The 26,805-nt window shown below is 44.7% G+C and overlaps 1 protein-coding gene across 1 annotated transcript in view; it reads left to right on the forward strand.

Moving 5' to 3' along the window:
* Window positions 1-23,643: 23,643 nt before the first annotated feature.
* CPVL (carboxypeptidase vitellogenic like) overlaps window positions 23,644-26,805 on the forward strand; it is a 105,972-nt gene continuing 102,810 nt past the window's right edge. Inside the window, exon 1 of the mRNA XM_028155087.2 lies at window positions 23,644-23,719. The gene's annotated coding sequence lies outside the window, so the exon portion shown is untranslated. The remainder of the gene's footprint in view (window positions 23,720-26,805) is intronic.

Genomic DNA, 26,805 nt, shown 5'->3' on the forward strand with positions numbered 1-26,805 from the left:
TCAAATGAACCAAAGCGTTTACAGCAGTCAATTCAGGTATGATGATTAATTGCATGTGTCAACTTCACTGGGACATAGGGTGCCCACATATTTAGCAAAACATTATTCTGGGTGTGTGTTTCTATGGGGGTGCTTTTGGACGAGATTAACATTTAAATCAGTAAAGTGAGTAAAGCAGATGGCTCTCCCTGATGTGGGGGGGGGGGGGGGGGGCATCAATCAGTTGAAAGCCTGACTAGAACAAAAAGACTGGCCCTCCCTTCAGTAAGAGAGAATTCTTCCTGACAGCCTTCAGACTGGGGCGTCAGCCCCTTGCCTGCCTTTGGACTGGAAATAAACCATCACTTTCCTGGGTCTCTAGCTTGCTGACTCACATGCAGAGCTGGGACTTACCACCTCCGTGGCCTCCATATGCAAAAGAATAGGCATGAGCTAGTGTGTGTGTGTGTGTGTGTGTGTGTGTGCATCTTATTGGTTCTCTTTCACTGGAGAACTGTGACTAATTCACAAGGGTAATTTTTCACCTTTTGTACTCCACCAGGTTTTCTAATTTTTCTATAATGAGCATGTACACAGGAATCATTGATATTAAAACTGTGTTAATACGTGAACAACAGGAAGGATCGTGTCCTCTTACACCAAGTGCCTGTACCTCAGAGCAGTGCTGCATCTCAAACTGTAGAACCTCAACATACTGCGTGGGGAGCCGTTAAAACTGGGTCCCCCCTCGGAGACTCGGATTCAGGAGTTCTCGTGGTGGCGGTGAGTGTCTGAATCTCTCACAGGCTCCCAGCGATGCCACCCCACGGACCCTGCTTGGAGTGACAAGGTCTATGATGACTCTAATAGTGACCACAGCCCCTTTCGAGGCGTCTTCTGTGTTTATTCCACCAATCGGGCCCTTTGCTCACTTCTGCCATGTTTTGCTGTCATCTTTCTTCCTGTGGCTCTTGAGCAATGGGAGGATTCTGGAGGGCAGTGATGGCATTTGACTATTTTTTTTTACCTCCTTTCCCTAACCCCCAAAGCTTTTCTATAATAAAATGAAAAACATGTTTGTAGAATCCAACTGAGTTGGGTTGACTTTTTGAATTGACTTTTTCTGTTTTGATCCAAAAGTGAGCAGGAACAGAATGAACACAGTAGGATGCTGTCTGATATTGTCTCCGCTCTGTCGAAGGCATTTAATTTTCCATAAATCTAGCTCCAATCCTCTTCGGGATGGCATATCAAGATCCTTAATGTGACATTCAGGCTTTATGGAACGTGAATGATCTTGAGGAACAGTGCGTTTACTCAGTTTGTATTTATAGACATGTGAATGTGCAGAATCATCGTGTAGAAAAAAAATCTTTCAATGTTGAATTGACTTTTTCTGTTTTGATCCAAAAGTGTAATATTGGATAAGAATATCCTAGCGTTACACATGGGTAACATTGACTGAATGTGACAAGTAATTGAATATAATGATCTGACAACACTTGGGGAGAAGTCTGAACAATAATACAATTTTATACATTCTCATTTGATCTGCATCTTCATACCCCATTTTTTTTTTTTTACATTCTATGTGTCATATCACAATGCCTGGCTTTTGTTTCTTTTTTTAAAAAAAATATTTTTATTGATTTCAGAGAGAGGAAGGAAGAGGGAGATTGAAACATCAATGATGAGAGAGAATCATTGATTGGCTGCCTCCTGCACGCCCCTACTGGGGATCGAGCCACAACCCAAGCATGTGCCCCTGACCAGAATCGAACCCAGGACCCTTCAGTCCACAGGTCGATGCTCTATCCACTGAGCCAAACTGGCTAGGGCCTGGCTTTTGTTTCTTAATGCTGCTTGTGATCTTGTTTACTATTGTCAGAACACTATCACGTTAAAAACAATTCTTTTAGGGCATTCCGAATAGAAATCCTCCCCCCCGCTAAGCTTCCTCTGCCTTCCCATTTTCCCAACCCCATCGTTACCCTCTCTTTTGCAGAGCATCCTGCCTGTCACGGTCTCAGAAGGGAAGTTCAGCTTGTCTGCCTAGGCGTTTGCATGTCTTCATTAAGGGAAGACAGCAAAGTGATTAATGAGTGCTCTTTCTCATTTTGCAAAAGGAATATGTCCATTTTCTATATACTATATTCAAAGCAATGAAAGAGTCATGAGTTAGCTTAATATCCAATCATATACAGCATTTATATTATTTAATATGTTTTCTTATATAGCAATCATGCAAACTGTAGACAAGTTGGAGGTAAAGGAGGGATCAGTAAAAGAAAAAAAATCATCCGTTTTCCCAGCACCATGAATAAGTACTTTAATAATTTGTGGCATTTTTTTCTCCCTGTGGGGATGAGCAATTCAGCAGTCTGCTTTTTGCAGTTTATGATATGTGGGAATCTGAACATGCCTGTGAAAAAACTTTGTTAGGGCCTCTATCAAGAGTGGCTATCTTTGTGTGTTGAAATTATTCTACTTTAATTTTTCTATGTTGTGTAACTTTTGAAATGATTATATTTTATAACTGTATACAATAAGAAAGCTACCTTCATTTTGGAATGAAGCTGTATGAATTATTTCCCCATGTCATTACACATTCTTAATTAATGTGATTTTTAAGTGGCAATAAGTCCATTCATGACCCCTCTATTAACTGAAATTTAAATTGTTCCATAGTTTTTGCTTTTTTGTGGATTTTGCTGGGATAAGAATCCTTGCACATAAATCTGTGGGTGCCTTTCTGTTTATTTTCCCAGGCTGGCCTGCTGTAAGTGAACATGGCAATGACAGGGCCTGCAGCGGCCCAACTTGAGAGGGTACCAGACACAGTGGATTCCACACAGTTTCCTGTTCTGCTGGTTATCTATCAACCAAATAGCGATGTAGCTCGTCTGCTCTTTCTCAACTGAACTGAATATATAATTCTGATTTTTCATTTTTATGATTTCATTATTTTTTCAAGTCCCTTGGGTTGTTCTTCATAGCTTCTTGTCCCTTCATCATAACTGTGATGGTCTCTCACAGTTTTTAATCGTGACGCCGGGTATTTTCTTCCTGCCCTTTCCAAACCCACCCTCCACCCTGCTGCACCCTGCTCTGTGCCCGGAGAGGCGGATCAGCTGGACCACAGGGACAGGTGCCCTTTGTCCGGACAGGTTGCTGCCCTCCCCCAGGACTAGGGAATCTTCGCTTTTCATTGGTATAGCATTTGGGCCCAAAGAGTTTCACTGTCTCTCCCCAGGTCCGATGGCTTTCGCTTCCATCCCTTCCCCGGAAACAGTACATCTTTCCTGAATACTGACTATGGGAAGAAGGGCGTGCTGACCTTCCTACCAGGGAGATGGCTTTGCTTCCGCTTCCCCTGCAGCGCTGGAGGCCAGCAGCTTTGCTTTGTCCCAACAGCTTAAGGCTTCTGCTTCCCACGAGAGGAGCATCGGGGCACCGTGCCAGTGGCTCCTGCATCCCGTGCCACCAACAGGAGCTCTCTCCAGCCTTTTCACCTTGGTGACCATGGAGAGGCGCTTGGGAGTGGGTACAAACTCCCCTTGTGTCTGGAGCCCCCAGTTATTCTAAGCTGATATACTAGTGCATACTCAGCTTTTAGGATTTTTTTAACAATGTCTTCTTCCCCACTCTGTGGCAGCCGCCTCTTCCTCCCAGGCACTGCCAAAAGTCAAAGAAATCACGTGTTTTGACTCTCATTGGGGGATGACTTTTTACTCCTTGAACTTCTGTTTCCTGGCCATGTGACCTCAGCTCTCTGAGGAGCTCATGAAAAGGGATGGTTTTGAAGGCTGGCCAGCATTTTCTTGTTGTTAGGCTGGGAGGAGCGACTCTCTCGAGGAGTTCCACACCCCAAGCAGGAGTGGGACTGTCAGCGTGTGATCAACAGCACCACCGTTCACTTCACACGCACTCTGGGTTGGAGGGTGAATTATATGGTCACCGAAGGTGTGGCCCAAGCTCCTGGCACAGGCACCTGGCAGATGCCTTCAGGGCAATGCCAGCGGCAGGGCTCACTGCCTCTCTGGGTTCCTGCTGTCTTATTTGCTAGCTGAGAGAATTTTCCTGTACACTCTGGCATGCATTTAAAAATATGTGTGTGTTTTTAAAATAACAACACTATCTTATCCAGCACTTTTTAGCTGATATATAACAGAAAGGCTCCTCTAGGTATGTAGTAAGTCATAAGTGTAAGTTGAAAAAAATGTTTTATAATGTTAAAATTTTAATTTACCTTTTTCCTTATTAAGATGAATGATTCTAGAAGTTGTTGATTTGATGGTTGCATGAGTCAAAAAGCTATAGTTAATGTGAAAATGGTTAATATTTTTAAAATGGAATCCATTAACGTAAAAGACTGACTTAATAATCTTTCCTCAAATACTCAAACAGTTCAATTTATCTGGAGGGTGTTAACATGAATAATTTAAAATTAATTTTCCAACTGCAAGAGAAATAAAATTGATTTTGAGCATTTTCCTGGTTATTTTTAACAAAAAAAATTTTTTTTGACAAATGATGAATGAATGGTTACATGATGATAGATAGATAGACAGATTGATTAATAAATAGGTTGTTGTTACAGTATACTAAGGTAAACTCTAGATGCCAATCTTATAGCCAAAGTGAAGTCAGAGGAGTCTTGGGCCCAAAGTCAATCAACTAATTACAACAAACCAACTAACAGAAATCAGCCAAGATGCCTACAGAACCTGTGGTACTGAGACCTCAGTGGGACTGGATCCTGGAGAGAATGTGATTCTGAGATTTAATGATGCACAGTAAGATGTTTCATTAAAGGACTGGACATTTCAGGAATTCCTGGGTTCCATTTATAGGTGGCAACGTAACCAAGTATATTATCATGATCTAGGTGACCCTGCATCTGACTTGGCTGATCTGGCTGACTAGATGCTTATCTCCTTCCTCCTCATCATTCCATGAGTTTTCCCCATGCACAGCCCATGTTGACTCCTCAGTTGAGGTGGACAACCTTCTCAGATAGAGCTGATTATTCTTTACAGTCAAAAATATAGGCCCTAACCAGTTTGGCTCAGTGGATTGAGTGTCAACCTGTGGACCAAAGGGTTCCGGGTTCGATTCTGGTCAAGGGCACATACCTTGGTTGCAGGCTCCTCCCCAGCCCAGGCCCAGGCCCTGGTTGGGGTTTGTGCAGGAGGCAACCAATTGATGTGTTTCTCTCACATCAATGTTTCTCTCTGTCTTTCCCTCTCTCTTCCACTCTCCCTAAAAATCGGGTGAGGATTAACAAACAAAAAAACAAAACAAAAATAGAGTATAGGAATGGGGGGCTTCCCATCAAGTCAGCTCTTAATTCCACTTGGGTGTTGAAGATATGCTTGCAAGCTTCAGTTACAACTACTTCATTCCTTAAAAATGATAGATTCGGTAGTTGGCATTTCCCCACCCCTCTCTGGCAGGCCAAATAATGGCCCATAAAGACATCCTCATCCTAAGCCCTAGACCTGGGAATACATTACTTTACATGGCCAAAGGGACTTTGTGGATGTGGTGAAGGTTATAGATCTTAAAATGGAGATATTATCCTAGATTATCCAAGTGGGTCCAATAAGTACTTAACATTGAAGAACCTTCTCCAGCTATGGTCAGACAACTCCAATGGAAGAAGAGGCAGGAGAGATTCAAAACAAGATAGGGACTCAACTCACTGTCGCTGACTTTAAAGATGAAAGAGGCCACAGAGCAAATGCAGGCAGCCTCTAGAAGCTGAGAGTGACCATGACCAGCAGCCAGCAAAAAAATGAAGACCTCAGTCCTACAACCACATGGAACTGGATTCTGCCAACACACCTACATGAGGAAACAGACTCTTCCCCCGAGCCTTGAGAAAAAATGTATCCCTGTATACCCCTGGATTTTAGCTTGGTGAGGCCATATCAGACTTATTGTCCACAGGACTATGCAGTCATCTATCTGTGCTGCTTAAAGCCATCCGATATAGGGTAATCTGTTGCAGCATCACTAGGAAACTAACATCCTCCTGTTTTCATATCTCTTATTCACTGTATGCTTCACTCTGTACTGACTCTACCCACGTATTCCAGTGCCTTCATGAGATCTTGTGATGGTCTCAGAAGCACCACTACAGACGTGAACACGGCTGAGCAAGCCCAATCCAAGTCCCTTATCAATTGCATTTGGGAGTGATAAGGATGTTGGCAGAGAGAATATATTCTCCTCTTGAAATGGCAAATCAAAACAGGGGCCATGTAAACCTGGAGGTCTCATTATAGGAGAAAACCAGCTTGAGAATAAGGATAACTCAGATCCAGCTATACTCAGAACAAGTAACCTCTAGACATTTTAGTTATCTAACTTTAAAAAAAACCTAAAAAAAACAAAACAACAATCCTTTTGTTTAAGTTTGGTTTTATTCCCTGCCACTACAAAAGGCTTGGCTGGTAAAATACCAGTGTCCTTGGGTTGCCAAGAGTATTCTAGGAACTGAACACAGTGGCCTCAGGCACAATGCCTGGAACATAATAGGCCTCATATTGTTACAGAATTTACCAGGCAACTGAGAAATACACAGGAGTACTCAGAGATTCAGGATAAACCCATTTATTTCCAGATGTACTAGTACCGGGACTCAGGGGAGCCTGTTTCCAAATCCTGAGCAAGCCGATATGGAGGAAGCTCTGTCTTTATACCCTTTGGTTTCTTTATCCCCCAAATATGGGACTTCCAGACCTTTCTCGGGCTTTGCAAAAAAGCTCCGTGTGCTGGGGCCATGAGACCACACCTAAAGGCCTGGCCTGGTGCCAGCACTGATAACCCCCTCCGGGGGTTGTGTATGGTTCATGGTTATGGCCTCTGTAAAATGGGAGTATTTAGGTAAACAGGTCTTGCAAGACCAGATAATTAAGGAAGGGGCAGTGACTTGATTATAGGCTAACAAGAATGTGCAATAGGGACACTGATTAACCAGGTACAAAGTCAGGCTGCTAGCCCTCCACACGCCCCCCCCCCCCCCCCCCCCCGCAAAAAAAAGTCATAATATTTTTCTTATCAATATTACTAGTTATCTTTATCTTTCAGAACTTCCCGAGGAAAGCCTCCTCACTCCTGTCTCCAGCTCAAACTCCTAGGACTCTGAAAGGAGCCGTGGAGCCATGGAAAATCCTACACGAGATGAGAATGTTGATTAACGTGCTCATGAGTTACCTTTCTCATGGAAACTACTAGGATGGAAACTTGGGAGATACCCTAGCTCCCAAGAGTGTACATTGAACTTCAGGCACTGTGATATGGCTACTGTGATATGGCTATGGAAACAACATTTTAGACTGGGCATCCTTTTGTTGGTACCCCTTAAATTATATTTCAGATGAATATCACTCCATTCATTCAGAAGACTGGTTCTGATCACACATCTGTACCTTAAAAAAAAAAAAAAAAAACCCTTATAGAAGTGACTGGAAAAGGATTTACACACATTTGTTATTCTGCACTGTCTGTTTATAGAACCGTCTTTTGTTCCTGTCTGTTTGTCATACTACATACCCTTTAGACAATGGCATCTGAGAGAAGGAACCACATTTTTATTTTCTAAATCAAGGAACAGCCATCTTTAAAAGAGTAATATTAGCATTCTAACTTGTACTGCCTTGGATTAAGGCCTAGTCCTTCCTGGCATGTGTTTATGTGGGAAAATGAAAATGCATTCTTTAGAGACACACTGGTAGTTTTCTGAATCATGTCACGTGACTGGATTTGGCTTTAACAAGTTCTATGCTCTGAATCATTTGCCTCTTGGCCAATATTTAGTTTGTTGAGTTTGATTAAATAGCATCTCTGAGGCTTTTAGAGCGTGCCTTCCCTGTCCACAAGTGAAATAAATATTAAGTCTCTGACCTTACACTCTGAACACAGAAGACCCCCAATAAAAACCCCAGGGCTGCATTGAGGAGGATTCTGGGTAAATTCATCCCCCTTTGGGATCCCCACCCTATTAGCTTATTCTGGGTGTGATGCTTTTTTCTGCCAACCTCAGCCTGAGGGCTCTGAACTGGCTAATGCTGTTGGTTATTCCATTACGCATGTATTATGTTGAATGACATGGCTACAGAATAACCAAGCCCAATTAACAGGTAGTTCTTACAGACCCGGGAGATACCCTGGGCGCTCCTAAGGGCTTTTTGGTTTCCCCAGAGTGTGACAGAAAGAATGTAGCAGGACGCTTATAGGGTGGTGTCAGCACCAGTTACTTCATGAGCCGGAGCAGTGCATATGGAAGCAGGAGAGCGATGCAATCAGGAGTCGGAGCTGGGAACCAGGACCCAACCGGCAGCGCACTGCTCAGCACCTTTCATCTTGATGGACGCACCTTGTAAACAGTCATTTCCAACAAGAGAAATGTGGGCTTGTATGCATGAGAGCAATGGATCGGCTGGGTCACAGAGCGGTGGAAGGCGTTTCCACCTGAGGTTAGGCATTACAGAAAGCCGCTCCGAAGCATTCCACAGAGCTTGGGAACCAAGGTACTAGAGGACGTACATTTGTCATGTAATGGTTCGTCTCTCTTCAAAATATTCGCTAAATACGCCAAAGCCATTATAAAGTGGGGATAGGGACAAGTGACTTAAATGAGTCATCAGATGAACAACTGAATAAAATATGGACAATATGGGGAGGGGGCCTACCATTTTCAGTATCCAAAATTAATGAAAGGAAGGACGAGCCTCCAGCATCAAACAGAACCCATGTTTTATTAGGGGCATATAGGAAAGAGACCATGGCCTGAAGAAAGGGGTGATGGTTCATTTTAGGTGTCAATCTGAGTGGGCCAAGGGCTGCCCAGATGAAACACTGTTTCTGGGCGCGTCCGGGAAGGCGTTTCCCATTTAGATAAGCTTTTGAATCGGCGGATTCGGTAGAGTGCCCTCCCCAGTGTGACTGAGCATCATCCAATCCCTGGTAAATGTGTAGAAACTTCATTTTTTAAGTATGAGCTTTCTTTCTTTTTGATTCAAACTGGCCTCATCCAACACCTGACTCACCTGCCTCCTTCTCCCCTGCACAACCACCCCTTAATCTTTAAGCCTTCAGGACAATGAGGTTCTGATCAGTATCAAATAATCTTAGGAACAAAGTCTTAGGTGTGTTGAGAGAGAAAGAGAGAGAGTGAGTTTTGGTCAAACTAGAGATGACATTTAGACCTCAATTGTATTTCAGCTTCAGGCCCAGAAAAACAGTAAAACCAGATGAAGCAAACCCATGGCTGACATCAGGACCAAGTGCAATGATCATCTACCCCCACCCCAGCACTGACCAATCAAGAGAGACCAGGACCCTGACCACACCCTAAATCCCTTGTCATCATGATTAATGGTTTTCCCCTGTATATCAATCCCTTGGAAGTCATCGAGGAGCCAGGTCTTTGTGCATTAGCTCACCTGTGACTCTGGGCTGGGCCACTTCCTAAAAATAGACCCTTACTTTCGTTGCTGCAAGCTCCTGTTTGTGCCTTATTGAGCTTTGATGAGCACAGGCAAACGGACCCCTTTAGCCCCACGACACCTTGAAATCCTGAATAGAACAAAAGGTAGAGGAATTTGTCCCTTTTTTCCTGCCTTACTATTTGAGCTGGGGTGTCTTACCTCATCTTCTCCTGCCTTTAGACTGGGGCTTACACCATTGGCTCCCCTGGTTCTCAGGCCTTTGGACTTGGACTAAATTATACCAGCAGCTTCCCCTGGGTCTCAGATTTACAGATGCAGATAGTGGGATCTCAGCCTTCATAATTGCATGAGCCATCCTCATAATCTCTCTCTCTCTCTCTCTCTCTCTCTCTCTCTCTCTCTCTCTCTCTCTCTCTCCATCCATCCCTAACAAATTCAGAAGGCATATTAAGACCTTGTGTTTTGCCTGCCAGTGTGGCTCAGCAGTTGAGTGTCACCTCAGGAACCAAGAGGTCATGGTTCAATTCCTGGTCAGGGCACAAGCCAAGGTTGCAGGCTCTATCTCCAGTAGGGGGAATTCAGGGGAAAGCTGATGGATGCTGTTTCTCTCTCATGGATGTTTCTATCTCTCTGCCCCTCTTCCTTCCTCTCTCTCTAAAAAAAAAATAAAACATTTAAAAAAATCTCGTGTTTGAAAATTTGCTCTTCCATAGAGTTGCTTGGTACTGAAGATTGTAAAGAAATATGTCAGATATTAAAACAAAGGAATAGTTTCAATAGTATCACCAGCAATCAACTATTAAAGTGGACGAAAAGCACATTAGGCCCAGCTTCAAGAGCTCAGAGAAGCACCTCCATGCCATAAGACTCCTCCAGTACAACCCCAGAGAATGGGCTTTGGCTGGAAGTTTGGGCGCACTGGATTAGTCAAGGTCAAATACAAGGATCAAAGGGACCAACAGCTCTCATCCCTGCCAGACGACCATGGAATAAGGGCCAGGAGAGCCACAGGCAAACCACTGTGCAAAAGGCAACAGGGGGAAGGGAGGAGCTTTTCTGCATCAAATGTGTCAAGCAGGCCCTGAGGGACAGAGACAGAGCTGCAAACCATGAAAGGCCTACAACGTGCACACAAAATAGCAGGAACCAAAGGAGAAAAGGCAGAAAAAGCCAGTGGCCACGTGCTGGTCTTTACTCTCTGATACACTGTCAGCTACCTAACAGAACTAAACAAATTTTTTTAATTGACAAAAAATCATGGTATTTAGACACTTATGTAAAAACAATATAAGACAGAATCACTCATGGAGAAAGGGGAGTTGTTTAAACTAACAATTAAAAGCACCATTTTAGAGAGGCATGTAAACGGCATTGCTAAATTCTGAAAGACACAGTACACTGCATATGAATACTTCAGAAGAAGCCAACTTGATAAGAGGATACAGCTAACAAGACTGAATGACAAAATGCTCTTTCCAGATTCTTCTCTAATGGTAATATCGCTGTAGTGCCTTTATCCATAGTACTGCCATCTATTTTGAGTTATCTACTCTTAAAAAACAACAACGCTAAAAATACAATGCATAAACTACCTAAATGGGTATGAGAGGAAGAACTATGGTCCCCCCTACCCTTCCCTGAGAGCTAGATCTCCATGCGTCAGGGCAGCCATCCTTTGCTTCTCTTTCAAACAAAGTTGAGGACCGCTCTTTGCCCGTTTCCACTTTTCCCATTAATATGGATGTCATATTTCTTTGCCATTTCACATTTGATAGCAAAATGTAGCACTCATATTTAAGTAATAACGATAACTCCCCTTAATTTTATTGTTGCTTTTTATTACCACATTAATATGTCTTTTTTTAGTTGTGAGAACTGTAATATAGACAAGGCCAAGGGAATGATCAGTGCTTGACAAATAAGTGAATCAATGCGCTGTATTCAAGATTTGGCTACATTAGAAATTCTACAAAAATTTACAAAAAATTGATGAAGTCATCGTGATTCTATCCCAATGTTCTCTAAGGGAGACTTCACTTGTATAGGGAAGGAGAACAGTCTTTTGTAGAGTTCTACACACCCTAGCTCTGCCACTTATTGGTTTGTGTGCCTTTAGGTAAACTCGATGGGCCTCAGTTTCCCTTTTTTGTAAAATAAAGGGCTGGATTGGCTGATCTGTGATCCCTTTTAGCTTCAAGATCCTTTAATTCTAAATAGTTTCATCAAGCCATTCACAGATTCCACTTTCTGCTTCTTTATGGGAGATATTTATTGTGGCCAAACTGTATTTTCAAAAGAGTCAAATTAATAATTTTGAATTACCTTGCTTTCTAAATTGTTAGTCTTAAGGTAGTGATCTTCGGCAGCTTGTTTATATAAAATACAGACTAAATGCACATAACAACACCATGGAACCAGGATCAATGATAGTACATGACATGTTACAAAATGAAACACACTTTAAATGTTCTACTTGAAAAAAAAATAGGTTTTTATTCCACCCAAAGCCAACTATCAACCCAGGTAGTTTTCCAATTCCACCATCCAAAGCTCATTAGTCTAGAAAAAGTCTCCACCTTCAGGACCAGATGGAATCTGTGATGTCAGGATGCTATAGAGATCTGGGGCTTAACCTTGACTGTTCCTCTACCCAGTTGTAGATCTCGGAAAAACCATTTAATCTCTTCTATGTTCAGTTTCCTCTTCTACAAATTGAGGGAGCTGAAGAGAATGACACCCAAGGTCCAGCTCAGGTCTAAATGCTGTAAGTCCTGGATTTAAAACATCTCCTTGCAGGAGTCTGCAGGAGGCTCTTCTCACCTGCTCCAGGAGGGCTCCTTATGCCCTGAAGCCTAGCAGGGCAATAAAGCTCACAAATACAGAAGAGCCACCTAATGATTCAAATGATTTAATGGAATTTCATACTGGCAGCTAGGTTTTAATTTTCTCTTCTAGCACATTCCCTCTGGTAAAGTGTACTTTCTAATGGAATAATAACTACACAGGATATTTTGATTGCTGGAGGATATCTCAGATGGAAATCAGATTTAAGTCATGTTCCTCTGGTAGTTTTTATTATCAGAACAAAATAAAAGCCCCCCAAAGAATGTTTATACTTAGAATTAAGAACTGTTGGAATGTTGAAAGGATCTTCTAAGAGTTAAGCATCTGTAAATATTTAAAACAGGATGATATCACAAATACTGCTTCTAATAATCTCCTTGAAGTTTGAGTAGAAGCCAAAAGAAATGAGCAAAATCCCAGGGAACACTTTGATATATTAAACTGTTGACTCCATGGTCATGCCTAATAACTCAAGTTATAACAGAGAGTTGGGGAAAACCCATCAACTGTCCCTGCAAACACACAATCAACTCTCCACATGAAGAAATGGGTCATGTAGAGGATGCTGAAGAGGGCTTTTCCCCCCTCTCTGATAAACTTTGGTAGATTCTTTATTCACATAATCTTATTTAATCTTCTCAACAGCCCAGAGAAGTAGCAATTGTTCATTCTATTACATGCTGGTAGAAACTGGGGTACCAAGAGGTTTTGTGTGAGCTATAAACTACTTTTGCTTCAAATGCCAAAGAATATTGAAGGACGGCAGTCCTTGCTCATAGTCATTCACTCATTCATTCATTTATCCATCTATCCATTCATCCATTCATTCATCCATCCATCTCTTCATCCATCTATCCATCCATCTACCATCCATCCACTCATTTATTCAGAAACTCCTATTTTTAACATACACTAATCTAAGGAAAGCTTCCTATAAATCCAGCCCACTCCCCCTTTCTTGCTCAGTTTTCCATGGAGATGGAACTCAGAGAAGCCTTCCATTGTGTCTTTGCCTCCATTATTTGATTACCCCTCCATCTTGCCTTTTCTGGGTTAAATTATAAAATTTCCTTTTTGTTTCTCTTTAGCATCATTTTCAAAAGACATCCTTTCTCGTAGGACCAGAATTGTTAACGAAAAAACAGTATTTTAGTAGGGGAGAGGAAAACGGAAAGATTACCATAGCGTTTTTACATTAGCACCATGACATTTCTAATAATCTACAGAAAAAGATTTTTTTTCTAGCATCCTCCTAAGTGCCTCTTGAAAACCTCTGTGACATACTCAATAGCTACTGACTAATTTTTTCTGGCAGAAAAATGAGTTCAGTGTTACTGAAAATATGTTTCCTATCACCAGATCTGATTCAGGTCACTGAGTGGCTTCTCACTGGTGGAAAGGAGTAGGATTTACCTTCAATGAAACGTTATTGAGAAGAGAGAGAAAAATAACATTTTGACCTACTCTGACATTAGCAAAATGCAAATCATAGTCAATTTTCTAGGAGGTAATGTTTCAATAGTTTGCGTTTCTGGAGTTGTGCGTCAACCTGAATAGTTGAATAAAAGGTGCATAAAGGGAAAAACTAACTTGAAGCAGCTGACAGCTTAGTAGGTATAGAGGAATAATGGATACCATTCACTACAAGCTCTGCAGCTCCATACACCCACAGTGTGGGGGCATTGACTGGGGTAGGACTGGACAGTCCCACAGCAATTTGGGAGATTAAGGATCACTAGCCACAGGTTCCCATGGGTGTGGCAGGGTCAGGGAGGGGTCACATCCCATTCTTCTTTTTTTTTTTTCCCCATGCAGAGGTGTAGGTAGCTGCAATACAGATTGCACACGTGGGTGATCAGGATGTTAAGTGGGAGAAAAGAAAGCTCTTCATGACTCTTCTTTGGGAAATAAAGTGGGATACAATTCAGCAATCATCAAGCCTCTTCATTCCTCTTCTTCAATTTCTCAGCACCGTTAGGGTGCCAGCTTCCTCTCTGTAGGTGAGATTTCTTGCTGCTAACATCAAGAGGGGGGTCAATGCACAAATGTGTGAAAAAGAAAACCCCGCTCTAAGAGGTTCTGATATTTGGTTTTGATATTTCCTAGATGTCTATTCCTGTGTTAAAATTCGAGGTGTTGGCTACTGGCAGCCACAGGATTTTATTGTTGAGAACACAGTGCAGCATTCTCTAGACAAATCCCCAGATGCATAAAGCAATTGTTAGTTTTAATAAAGAAGTACGGCCTCTTGGCTTTTGTCTTTAGCTATGCAGAACAGATAAATCTGAAAATGGAACATGATGCCCTGGGTAAGTATGCCAGAGAGTACCAGTCGCTTCTACACTCAAAATCACATCAATACATGCATACTTAATTAGAGCGTATAGACATCTAAAGAGAAAAAGTTCAAAGGTTCCCTCATAGATGACCTTTCTCAGATGCCACAGGGCAAAATTTCAACCCAAATGAAATGAGATGAGCTGAGGTTGGCTATTTAATAAGATGTCTTTAAATAGAATTTAACTCTTTTTATTTTTCAGAGTGAGAGCCTTATACATATTTTGGAGGTGACCTGGTGTAACAGAAGCTTAGACTGATAATATTCTAATTCAAATGATATCCTCTATATCAACTTTAGAGAAGTAACAAGCTTAATCCATGGCATTTAATCATTGAGATTCATTTTGACATTTTTAGAACATAGAACCTAATACTGAGATGTAATAACTGCAACAGATTTGCAAGGAAGGTGACATGCCACGTGAGGATTTACAGAGGGGAAAATGGTCTAGTCTGGGGTGAGAAGATAGGAAAAGTCTCCAGGTCAAAAAAACTGAAGGGAAATACATGGTTTTCAGATTGCTTCTCTCTGAGGTGTAGGAAGAACCTGTATACATTATCTAAACTTTCCTCCCTCTCATCACTCTTCGTTCTTCTACCCAACAACACTCTTTAGATTTAAAGGGGGAGAACAACAATGTTGAAAGTGAAAGGAAGTTTCCTACCCAGTTGCCAAAGGGTGAACGCTTGGTCTGCTCTGTAGGAAAGAGCACGTGGCTGCTTCTGGACCATCAACTCTCAGACCCTGACAGATGCCCTAACACTGTCTGTACAAGGACAGAGGGTATCTAAGAAGTGTCCTCTCCAGTTGCCCTGCACACTATAAGAAATCTACCAGATCAGCAAAAAGATAATATCTTTTTTGGTGTGCCACAGAATTTTAGTAATTAGTATATGTGTCATGAGATGAAAAAGGTTGAAAATCGCTGGTTTAGAGCCATAGGGAAGAGGGATGGGGAATGTCCCTTCTCCATGCCAGGGACTTGCTTGTTCCTTGTACACAAATGGGAAGGTTCTTAAGGTTCACATTCTCCCTCATCCTGATCATTCCTTCACTTACTCAATGCACTTCACCAGTTGGCCTCATCTGTCTGTCAGCATCCTGCCCCAGGCCAGTCACAGAGATGACCCTCCCAACCGCCCTCACCATAGGCTATAGGCCTGTTCTCACAGCTACCAGGACTCCTTGTTGAGTTGAGCCCCTTCTGACACCCACAGTGCCATTCCTATACTACAGAGGTTCTATAACCGAGGCTTCCACCATCCTCCCCCCCCCAGGTGTAACAGTCACAATAGACTAGGTTATGATGTGGTCACAAACAGGTCCCAAATACCAGCAGCTTAAATCAATGAAGGCTGATTTCTTCCCAAGCCTGCCTCTTTCTTGGGAAGTCTGGGGGGGGGGGGGGCGGGATGTGTGGGGGGCAAGAACACACAGGAAGATCCACATACCACATCTAAATATTTAAAAGTTATAAACCAAGGTAACAAACTGGGAAGTAAAATAAGTTCTACCCTATCTCCTTGAAAAAACATGCCTTTATGACAACCCTGGAAAACAAGATTTGAATTTAGAATTCTGAGACTCCTTGGAGTTCTATGCCGGGAACGTGGTGGAGTAGATGAGTTGTTAAAACTTCCATTTTCAGGTGAGGAAACCAAAGTTAAAAGAAAGATAATAGAGAATGAAGACACCTGGGATTGGTAGTGCATCTTCTCTTCCCAACCATTGTATTCTCCTAATGTAGCCATCTCAAATGCAAGGGCAGTCCCTTTAATCTATAGTAGTCACCCTAGAAGGAAGTTGCCCACAGACAGCCTGGACCACCACACATAAAAAGCAACAAATGGCAAAGACTGCTGCTCTTCGCCTATTATAATTGTAATAGAGGCCCGGTGCATGAAAATTCATACACTGGAAGAGGGGTCTCTCAGCCCAGCCTGCCCCTTCTCACAGTCCGGGAGCCCTCAGGGGTGGGAGGCAACCTGGAGATTAGGAGAAGGCGACGCCCCATCACACCTCTGCTGCTGCCACTGCTGGCAGTGCAAACCTTGGCTGGCCCTGGTTACCTAAGCCTGGGGCAGCCCTGGGCGGCTGGGCAGCTGCCATTTGAGGCTTGCCTGCGCCTCAGGCTGGCCCTGGGCAGCTGGGGGACTGAGGGGACTGGGGGACTCCGGAGGCAGGCACGTGGGGCAGGCCCGGCCTTGCTGCGCACTTGCCACCCTGGCGGGGCTGAGGGGACTGCACGCGGCCATCTTGTGACTGTGGGCGCCGCCATCTTTGAGGGCGGGGCAGTCAATTAGCATATTCCCTCCTTATTGGCTGTGGGCGCTGGCATCTTTTGCGACGGCATGAGGGTCAATTCGCATATTCCCTCTTTATTAGATAGGATTCCTTATTTGGTGATATTACTTAATTCCTAAAGCTCATGAAGCCCTCAAGGGTACAGAACCAAAAGAGTAGAGTCACTTTTCTAGGTCAACTCTACTTTGAATCATGCAGTTAGTCATAGGCATAATATTTCATTAGTAAGTACAGCACCTGAACAAACCACCATGTGAATTAGAAAATAAATGAAACCTAAATAAAAGAAAAAGACGAGACACCACATGCCATTTCACTTAGTTTCTTTGATCCCTGTTTATCACTTGTAAATTTCCGGCCTTTAACAAATGAATGACCTGCTTGCTATGGGCCAGGTGCTGTGCTACCAGCTTCACATACAATTTCATTCAATTCTCAGATCAGTCCTGTAGGGCTGTCCTCTTTCCATATATGAGAAAGCTACTGTAAGGCTTAGAGAGGTTAATTAACATAGTAAAGGTCACACAGCTAATGAGTCGCTGAGCTGGGATTCAAACCCCCAGCAGTCTACTCCAAAAACCATGCTGTGCCCTTACTCAGATATTGTACAGAGAACACTGGCAGGTTCATCCTAACACCTTGTAGGGCTGATATGAAAATTAAAGAGATGATGTATATGAAAAGTGTTCGGCAAACCACGAAGTCTGACAAAGGTTTGCTGGGATTATTGCTCACAGTCTTACACTGGGTTAGCTCTGCTGTGCTTCATAGCCAAGTCTATATTAATCCCATCATTCATCCTTCATACACCAAAGTCTGGCTTTCTTAATAGCCAAAGGAAATTGGAAATTTGCCTTTTGTAAGAAAGGCTTAACACCCGCTGCGAAGGGTGCTGGGTCACCAGAGAAGAAGGGTTCACTTACAAAAGACTGAGATTAATTTGGACATTGTTTCCCTACAAAAAGCAGGCACCCGGAGGCAAGCAACCCAGGGAAGGATAATCATGCTGAGAGTGAAAGCATTTACCTAAATAATCACCATGGAATTATCCACAACCTCCCTGAGTCTGTAGCCTGCAGCTAGCCTTAGGAGGTGGCCCTTCCTCGTTATGTGTAAGGAGCTGGACCCTTCCACAAGTTTATCAGGGCAGGTGTCTGTCTGACAGCAGGGTCACCGCCATCTTGGCCCACTTCTCAAAGCAGAGAAGTCACAGGGCAGAACAGATGTGGGGTCTCCTCAGCTGGAACCACTCTCCTCTCCCCTTTGAATAGCACAATGCCATTTACAAGTGTGTGAATGCAACACATCTGACTTCTTACTCAACATATTATTCCTTTTCGATGTGCCCCTAGCTGTGTGTGTTTTCAAGCCTCGAGGCGACCAAATTGAAGACATGTAATGACACCTAAAAGGAGCAATGACTTCCATGAGGGGCATGTTTGTCTACAAGGTTAACCAATTCCCCTTGTTTTCATTCCAGATCCACCTTTATCTCGGTGGCAGCAGCTACAAATGTGAAATGAAACCTCTAAACCTAGACAACTGGAATTGTATTTACCTGCTCAAGACGTGCAAAAGCTATTCTCTGCGTCTTAGCTGGAGTATCAGGCACACTGCAGAGCTCAGGCCATGGATCAGCGAGAGAAATGAATATTGTGGTGTCCAGTTACAATGGAAACCCTGGGGTGGGGGGAGAATATACTAGTAATTCAATATCCTGGGTGAGGCAATTGAAAAGAATGATGGTCACTGGCCTGGGATCTCACAGATTGTCATGATCATTATTATAGACTAGAGGCTCAGTGCACAAATTCGTGCACAGGTGGGGTCTGGCCTGTCTGCCCCAGTCGTGGCCGATCAGGCCAGGCCAGCCGGGGAAGGGGCCGTGGATGGTTGGCCAGTCGGCCCTGTCCCCTAGTTGAACTCCAGGTCAAACTCCTGGTAGAGGGGACAATTTGCATATTAGCCTTTTATTATATAGGATGCTGTTTATTGAGCCCATGCCATACAACAAGCACTTTATATCCATTGTCTCATTTCACCCTGTAATCACACGGCAAGGTAACTAATATTATTTTACCATGAATGGATGAGAAATGTGAAATCAGGCAACTTGCTTGAGGTCACCAGATGGCAGGTTCTAGATGTGAACCCGAATCGTAATGTAAATATCTGTTTTCCGATGGTCTTAGGCAACCCTGCTAGTGGTTCTCAACCTGTGGATCGCGACCCACAGGTTGAGAACCGCTGCTGTAGAGCCTAAGACCATCGCCTAAGACCATCGGAAAACACAGATATTACATTATGATTCATAACAGTAGCAAAATTACAGTTATGAAGTAGCTACGAAAATAATTTTATGGTTGGGGGTCACCACAACATGAGGAACTCTTTTAAAGGGTCGCGGCATTAGAAAGGTTGAGAACCACTGCTTTATGTGAAGAGGAGAAGACACTCTGAGACACACACAGAGAAGAAAGCCAGGTAAAGATAGAGATTGGAGTGATACAATTATAGGCAAGGAATGCCACATTTTTCTGGGGGCTGGAAAAGGCTGGGCATGATTCTCCCCCAGAGCCTCAGCATAACCCTGCCAACACCTCGATTTCAGGCTTCTCCCGAGCTGTGAGAGAGGGCATTTCTGCTGTGTTAAGCCACCCAGCTTGTGATCATTTGTGAGGGTACTCCTAGACACTAATAGAGGGCCTCCCACACACTTGAGCCAAGCCCTCATCGTCTTTTTGCAGGAATTATTTTTACTATATCAATTCTGCTCCTCCACCCCATGGGAGCCTGCCGTGTTGCACCCTGCAAAGTAAAATATTTTACCAACAGAGTTCTCGTCTTTGAACCTAGATAACCTTCCAAGGACCCTCTGACTCAGTGATTCTGCTTTCCAGATGTTTCTTTCCTAAGGGACTAATCAGATGCACATAATTTTTTATATGAGAATATTTCTTAGTGAATTAATAAGGGAAAATTGGAAGCAACCCAAATGATCAGATGTTGGAAAATGGTTGAATAAATTACAGTACATTCCTATGATTGAACATTATGCAGCTATTAAAATCATGGCTTTGAATTAATAACGTGTGAAAATAATTGGGATATAATGCTAACTGCTAAAAGCAGGATAAATAATTCAATATAATATGATTCCAATTTTGTTTGCAACACATGTTACTATACATAAAAGACTGGATAGAAATACATCATTTGGTAATCTCTGAGGAGTCACAATGGGGTTTTTATCTGATCTTTTTGCATATCTCCATATTTCTATAATAATCATGTATTATACTCATCAAAAGAAAAATAAGCAATATGTCTATCTTATTCAAAAATTTAGAAGACCTCCAGTGAAGTAGCTTTCAAGCTATTTGGACCACATCTCATAGTAAGAAATAATGGTTTTCCTTCTGACAATACAAAGTCCTCACTTCATGCTGTCTATAGGTTCTTGGACACTGTGACTTTAAGAGAAACGAAGTCTAACAAAACCAAATTCACCATAGGCTAATTGATATAAAGAAGAATTAAGTTCCTACACCCTATTTCTGGTCACGAAAACATCACCAAACTTTTAATAATAAAGTCCCAAAATGCTTCTAATATTAAACACTGATATAAAGGTGAGCTCTATGTACATATGGGTGTTCCAAGTATGTTAGGGCAGTTTTAAGCTTTCATTACTTCATCAGTATAAATGCTACAAACTTTCAAAACTGCCACTTGAAAGCTTACTTCTTTCGACTCTAGGCTTTCATTATTTTAATAAATGTATTTTTTTTTTTTCTTTTAGGCAACATATGCCACTTTTTCACTTGCGAGCTGAAACCAAAAAATTGTGTTACTCAAAATTCACAACACTCAATAAGTGTAAAATACATTTAGCTAAACTTCCAAAGGTTGTGGGGTGTTTTTTTTTTTGTAAGTTGCAGCATGTATATCTCTGAGGTCATGAAAAGGTCAGTAAGACTTTTGCAGTCCCGTCTGTGAGTAAGTACACCAAAGCATGATGCATTGTACGTGTACTGTGAGCTCCATTCGGTTTTCCCGTAAGTGGCTCCAATTTGGGTGCAGGTATTCCCGGGACAAGAGCTGTCCTCATGCTTAGAGCCAAGGGCCTTGCCCAGGGCCCACATTTTAGAAGGCACCTCTCTGGCCCTTGATGGCTGTGCTCCTCCCCATAGACTGAAGTACCCATGGGGCTGTGTCCATTGCCCCCCCTGCCCCCAAATCCACACCTCCCCAAACCTTGTTCTGAGAAGCTAGGATCCCCAGATTGCCTCCCCAAATGGCACTGGGCCTCCTTCAAGGGCCTGTACACCAGCTGTGATGTCTGCAACATCCATGCTTCCATGGCAGATAACACTGCCATTGGTGTGCCCAGTCCCAGGGCCAAGAGAAGGCCAGGCTGCTGGACCGAGCCGCCCCACTGGGGCTGGAGCTCAGTGGGGAAAGAGGAGGTGGCTTCAGACCAGGGGCAGGGGACCAGCTCTCCCGCGCCACCCCATTCAGGTGCAGATCATCCAGGAATTTGAACTTGGCCTTTCAGGTCATAATGAAGGTGCATTTGTCACTGCAGGAAGTTTATTTAATAGTTTAATACAAAGGTGCTGAGGTGGGTCTTACAGGAAAATACTTTCCCCACCAACACATGTTTCTCCATAAAGAGGTCAGTAGGATAACCTACGATGGTGAATAGTGACGGCTGCACCTCCCGGGGCCAGGTGGTTTGTGGGGAGCCTCGTTTAGCCCTCACCACAACCCCATAAAGGAGGTACTTACTAGAAAACCGAGACTCAGTGGCATTAAATAATTTGTTCAGGTCACAAAGTCGGTGCTAAAGTTAGCCTTAGTTGTACAACAAACCCAAGTTGCCGGAAACTGATCATTGTCAACAACCTTCATTGCTCTGAAAAGTCAGCGCTAGTTGGCTCACTGTTTAGTTGAAACATTATTAGTTCATTGCTCTGAAAGGTCAGAGCTAGTTGGCTCACTGCTTAGTTGAAACCTTGTTAGCTGAAGCAGTCTCCACCTCTGTTGTCTTATGTAAATTTCTGTTATTGGAGTTTCCTGCCTAAGGGCTATAGGTGTACCCCATAGTCTCAAAAAAAGGGATAGCTAGGGCAGAACAGCGGAGAGTCCTCCCCCTAGAGGTGGGCTCCTGCCTGGCCCCCATTATTCCCAAATTAATCCATTTTCTAGTCTCTTTTCATTTGTGTGCGGCCTTCTCCAGAACCCGAACCCTGAACCGGAACCCTGAACCACGCTGGACGTGAAATGGGCTCCCACACCAAGTGGCTTAAAGCTGCAGGGATTGGGGTCTCCCCCTGATTGGTGGGTGGGTGGAGCCTCAGTGCTGGTGGTTTCACCTGGGCTCACCCAGGCAGCAGCGCTCAGCTGGAGGGGCCGCTGACCTGGGAAGTGGCCGGGGCTTCTCTCACCTTCTCGCAGGTGGTGCTGCTGTCTCTGCGCTGCCTCAGTTCTCCTGCCTGGAACCTCTCTTTCCAGGAGCCACCCTGGGCAGGGGAGTCTCAAGGCGGCAGTCTCCACGCAGAAGCTGCCAAGCCTTTTGATTCCTGCCATGGAACTGGCACTTGTCCACATTCTAATGGTCAAAACCAGTCGCAAAGCCAGCGCTGACTTACAGAACGAAAGCAGACTCCACCTCTGCAAAGGAGCATGGGAGCATGGAGACTTTCTTTCTTTCTTTCTTTCTTTCTTTCTTTCTTTCTTTCTTTCTTTCTTTCTTTCTTTCTTTCTTTCTTTCTTTCTTCCTGTCTTTCTTTCCTTCCTTCCTTCCTTCCTTCCTTCCTTCCTTCCTTTCTTTCTTTCCTTCTTTCCTTTCCTTTCTCTCTCTTTCTTTTTTTTTTTTTTTTTTGACCAAAAAATGGATAAGAGCTAGCAGCTAAATAGCAGAGCCAGGATTCAAAGCCAGGTGGCTAGCCTGGGGTCTTCTAAATAACTGTGCCATCTCCGAGCCCCAGGGCATCTGGGGGACTTAGACATGGGAAGGATTGTGTGCTTTGTCTTTTCTGCTTGCAATACCTTTGCATTCTGTCTTCCCCCAGAGTCTGGCTCAGGGCCCAGCACCCAGTGATGGTCATTACTAATAAGTACTCAGGTGGCTTACAAGAGATGTGACTCTCCATGGGACACCTAACTTCTCCATCTCAGTTTCCCGCCTGCAAAATGGGGCTGATTATGGTAATAGCACATCCGGTTGCCCTAGGATTCCCATGCAGTAACGCAGGGAAAGCTTTCAGCGCCCAGTGCTGGCACTCGCTGCTCTCGGTGTTAGCGCTGGGGCTGTGGACCGTCCTAGAACGCGCGGGGGGCTGTTTAACCGGCGGGAGTGAAACACCACTGGGTTTCCAGATGCAAACACTCAGCTTGCCAGCAAACGCTCGCGTGAGGCAATCATTTCGAATTACAGTGTTGAGAGTCTAAGACAGCAGCTTTTTAAACGCAGGAGAGAAAATCAAAACGCACAGAGGAGCAAACCCACCGAGTTGACCTCTGCCCACCTTCCTCCGTGCGCTGCTCCCAGGATGGGAAGTGCTCCCTGGGCGAGGCCAGGTCGCGGGGGAGGCGGGTGGGGACCTACCTTGGGCCCCAGAAACCTGGGTCACGTGCGTCGCTGAGAGGGGCCCTTAAAAGCAGGCGCCCTGCAGGGCACTGGTGACTGGGAGGTGCGCGGGGCGGGCTGTCTGGCCTCTCCTGACTGCGGGAACCGGCGGGCTCGGGGCTGCGCGCACCGAGGCGGGAAGGAGCGCCACTGCCCTGCGTAAGTGCGCCGGGTGCGGGCGCGGCGGGGCGGGTCCTCGCCACGTTCCCAAACGCAGGGGGTGCAGGGCGGGTGGTCTCTGGAGCTCTGGGCCCCCAGAAGGAAGGAGAGAGCGCGGGGGAATACTACCGAGGACGGGTGGCAGGCTCAGGATTTCCAGGGTGGGGTACTGCGGAGGCCTGACCCTCTGCCCTGCACGCGCCCAGCCCCGGGAACACCCCCAAGGCGCCAGGCAGGATCCGAGGCGCTGGTACCCTGGGTTCCTCCAGATCGGGAGGCGCCTCCTCGTCCAGGAGCACCTCCTCCCCTCCTGGGAAGCAGGAAGCGGTGGGGCCCCTCCATTCCTCTCAGAGTGAGGCAGGAGCACCGTCTCCTTCGTCCCTCTTTGGGGCGTTTTGATTCCGGGGTGCTGTGGAGAAGTGGGAGCGGAGGATGCCTTTGATTGGAGTGCGCCCCACAAAAGGAGCGTTGGCTTGAGCGAAGGAAGGCAGGCACACCAGAAAGACTCTTATTTCTGGAATGTAGGATTATGGGGACACCAGGGGCGTGGGACAGGCGACAGCTCCTGCCCAGTGGATCGGGCCTGGCAGGGGACTCCCAGGAGCCAGTGGGATGTGCAGAGAAATGGGAGCGCCAGTACCTTCAAGGTCAACTCGGTATCACGGGGGAAATGGGCTTTTGCCATATTTATGGATCCGAATCCCAGCTCCGCCTTTAACGAATTGGTGACCTCCAGCCGATTATTTGAATTCACTACGCCTTAGTCACTGCACATTTAAAAGACACTTGTTGTTTCCTTAACCGGTTTGCCTGGGTGGATAGAGCTTTGGCCTGGGGACTGAAGGGTCCTAGGTTCAATTCCCCGGATCAGGGCACATGCCTGGGTTGCAGGCTTGATCCCCAGTAGGGGGTGTGCAGGAGGCCGCCAATCAATGATTCTCTGTCATCATTGATGTTTCTCTCTCTCTCTCCCTCTCCATTCCTGTCTGAATACCATCTCCCCTTAAATGTACAACTATTTTTTACTGTGTGTGTGTGTGTGTGTGTGTGTGTGTGTGTGTGTGAGAGAGAGAGAGAGAGAGAGAGAGAGAGAGAGAGAGAGAGAGAGAGAGGGAGAGAGAGGGAGAGAGAGGAATAAGAACAGAGATGTTAGGAGAAAAAGAGATCCAACGAGAATGCATTTTACTAACTTGAAAAGTAACTTTTAAGAGAGTTGTTTAAATAGGAACCGGAACTTTTTTTTCTTAAAGTAGACCGCACTGGCTTTGTTGGCGTATGAAAGTCTGTAGGGTTGTCAAACCCCTGGGCTGGTTGGGCTTTCTAGACTTCTACCCCAGGTTAACCTAAGCCCAGGAGAAACCCTTTATGTAGAATGCCAGTGTTCTTTGTAAGCAGCCATTTTATTCTTCTTTCATAAGGAATTGGCTGTTTTGGAGGGGCGGACCCCAATATATGTGAATCTAGCTTCTAAACCAGTTTGCATGGGTTTCTACTGGCCTGATGTTATAGCCTGAGAGATAAGTGAGCTTTGACTGACAGGAGGTTCAAATGACGCAGAAGAGTATTAAGCAAGTCCACTGGGCTTACCAGTTCACTCCCCTTGAAAAAATAAAAACAAGGAGTGTTGTGGGCAGCGGGAACGGCACCAGGTGTCTGACCAGGGAGTCACACCAAACCCGGGTTTAGCAACCTTGATACTTGGGTTCTGGCTCGGGAAGAATTCAGAGCCAAGATCCAAACTGGAGGAGAACGTTTATTTGGTAAGTCAGAGGCAGAAGAAGTACTTCCTAGAAGAAATGGGCTCAGGAAGTGAGTTATGGAGGTGAAGGGAGGGCCCTTGGAGCTTGGGAGTGAGGAAGCTACTAGTAACATGCCTGGGGCAGGGAGGGGGACAGAGAGGGGGAGGGAAAGGGGAAGAAGAGGAGGGAGAGGGAGAGAGGGAGGGGAAAAGAGGAGGGAAAAAGGAAAGGGAAAGGCACTGGCCTGCCCCTGGGAGGAGGTCACACTGGATCCTCCCTCCTAAGGGTTTTAAGGGTGGAGATGCTAGGGGAGGTCCCAGGGGAAGATCTCAATAGAATATTCAGTAGCTTTCCAGGGGTGTCCATTCAGGGTTGTGGTCTCCACTGATTGGCCAGCACCAGGGCAGGGGGTCACTCTTCAATGCAGCTGGTCCTGAGGGCAGCTCTGGCTGGTTTTGCTGCTTTTCTGGGCCTGGAGCTGAACTACAACTGAGGCCTAGATGTTATCGCTAGGGAGGAAAGGTCAGGGGGTCCAAACTGCATGAGCATAGGTATTCACCCTGGGGGAGAGGTCCCACCCTACAATTGTCCTTTGCTCGGCACCCAGGACTTTCCGCCTAGTGACCTTCTGTGCCTGGCCCATCTCCTTGTTCTGCTTGTTTCTGTCTGAGTGCCTCCCACAGAAGCCAACAGCATGACAGTACTTTGTTAATGACTTTGTTTTGTCTCCAGAAGCACTAAGTGTTGAGTGCTACTCTGGTATGCACAGAACTAAGATAGTGAGGGAGGGAGAGCTTCGTTACTGCCTCAGAAAACAGCACATACCCATTTATTAGCACCCAAATACCCACGGAAATGCCCCATTCTTAATAGGAAGCCTAGTGCACTTACAAGAGAGAACATGTTTATTTACCTTCAAGTGTGGCTCTGATACCTCAAAGCTATGCACCTTTAGACAAAGTACTTCTGAGTGGACAGATAGATACATGAGATGAAATACATACATGCTTACTGTGTGCAGGCATCATGCTAAATGTTTGCACACACGGGGTCCCTCTTGTGGCCCCTCTGGTGTGGCCCCTCAGTTGGTTATTAACTCTGCCCTCTGGCCCTTTCTTATTCCCACCCCACTTCTTGAACTCTGTCAAACTCCCTCAGAAATGCCAACCCCTACAGCTAAGTTTAACACTCACTTCATTAGTTCTCCTTAAGATCACACATTCAGTCCTCTGCTGAGTTCTTTCAGAGAGAACTAGAGGAAAGCTCCAGTTTTGTTTACTTGTGTGTTTTATTCCATCAGTCTTCTGCTTTTCCCATTGTCCTGCTCATTTACATATCTATGGTCAC

The sequence above is a fragment of the Eptesicus fuscus genome, chromosome 14, assembly GCF_027574615.1.
Source record: "Eptesicus fuscus isolate TK198812 chromosome 14, DD_ASM_mEF_20220401, whole genome shotgun sequence".
Classification (NCBI taxonomy): Eukaryota; Metazoa; Chordata; class Mammalia; order Chiroptera; family Vespertilionidae; genus Eptesicus; species Eptesicus fuscus.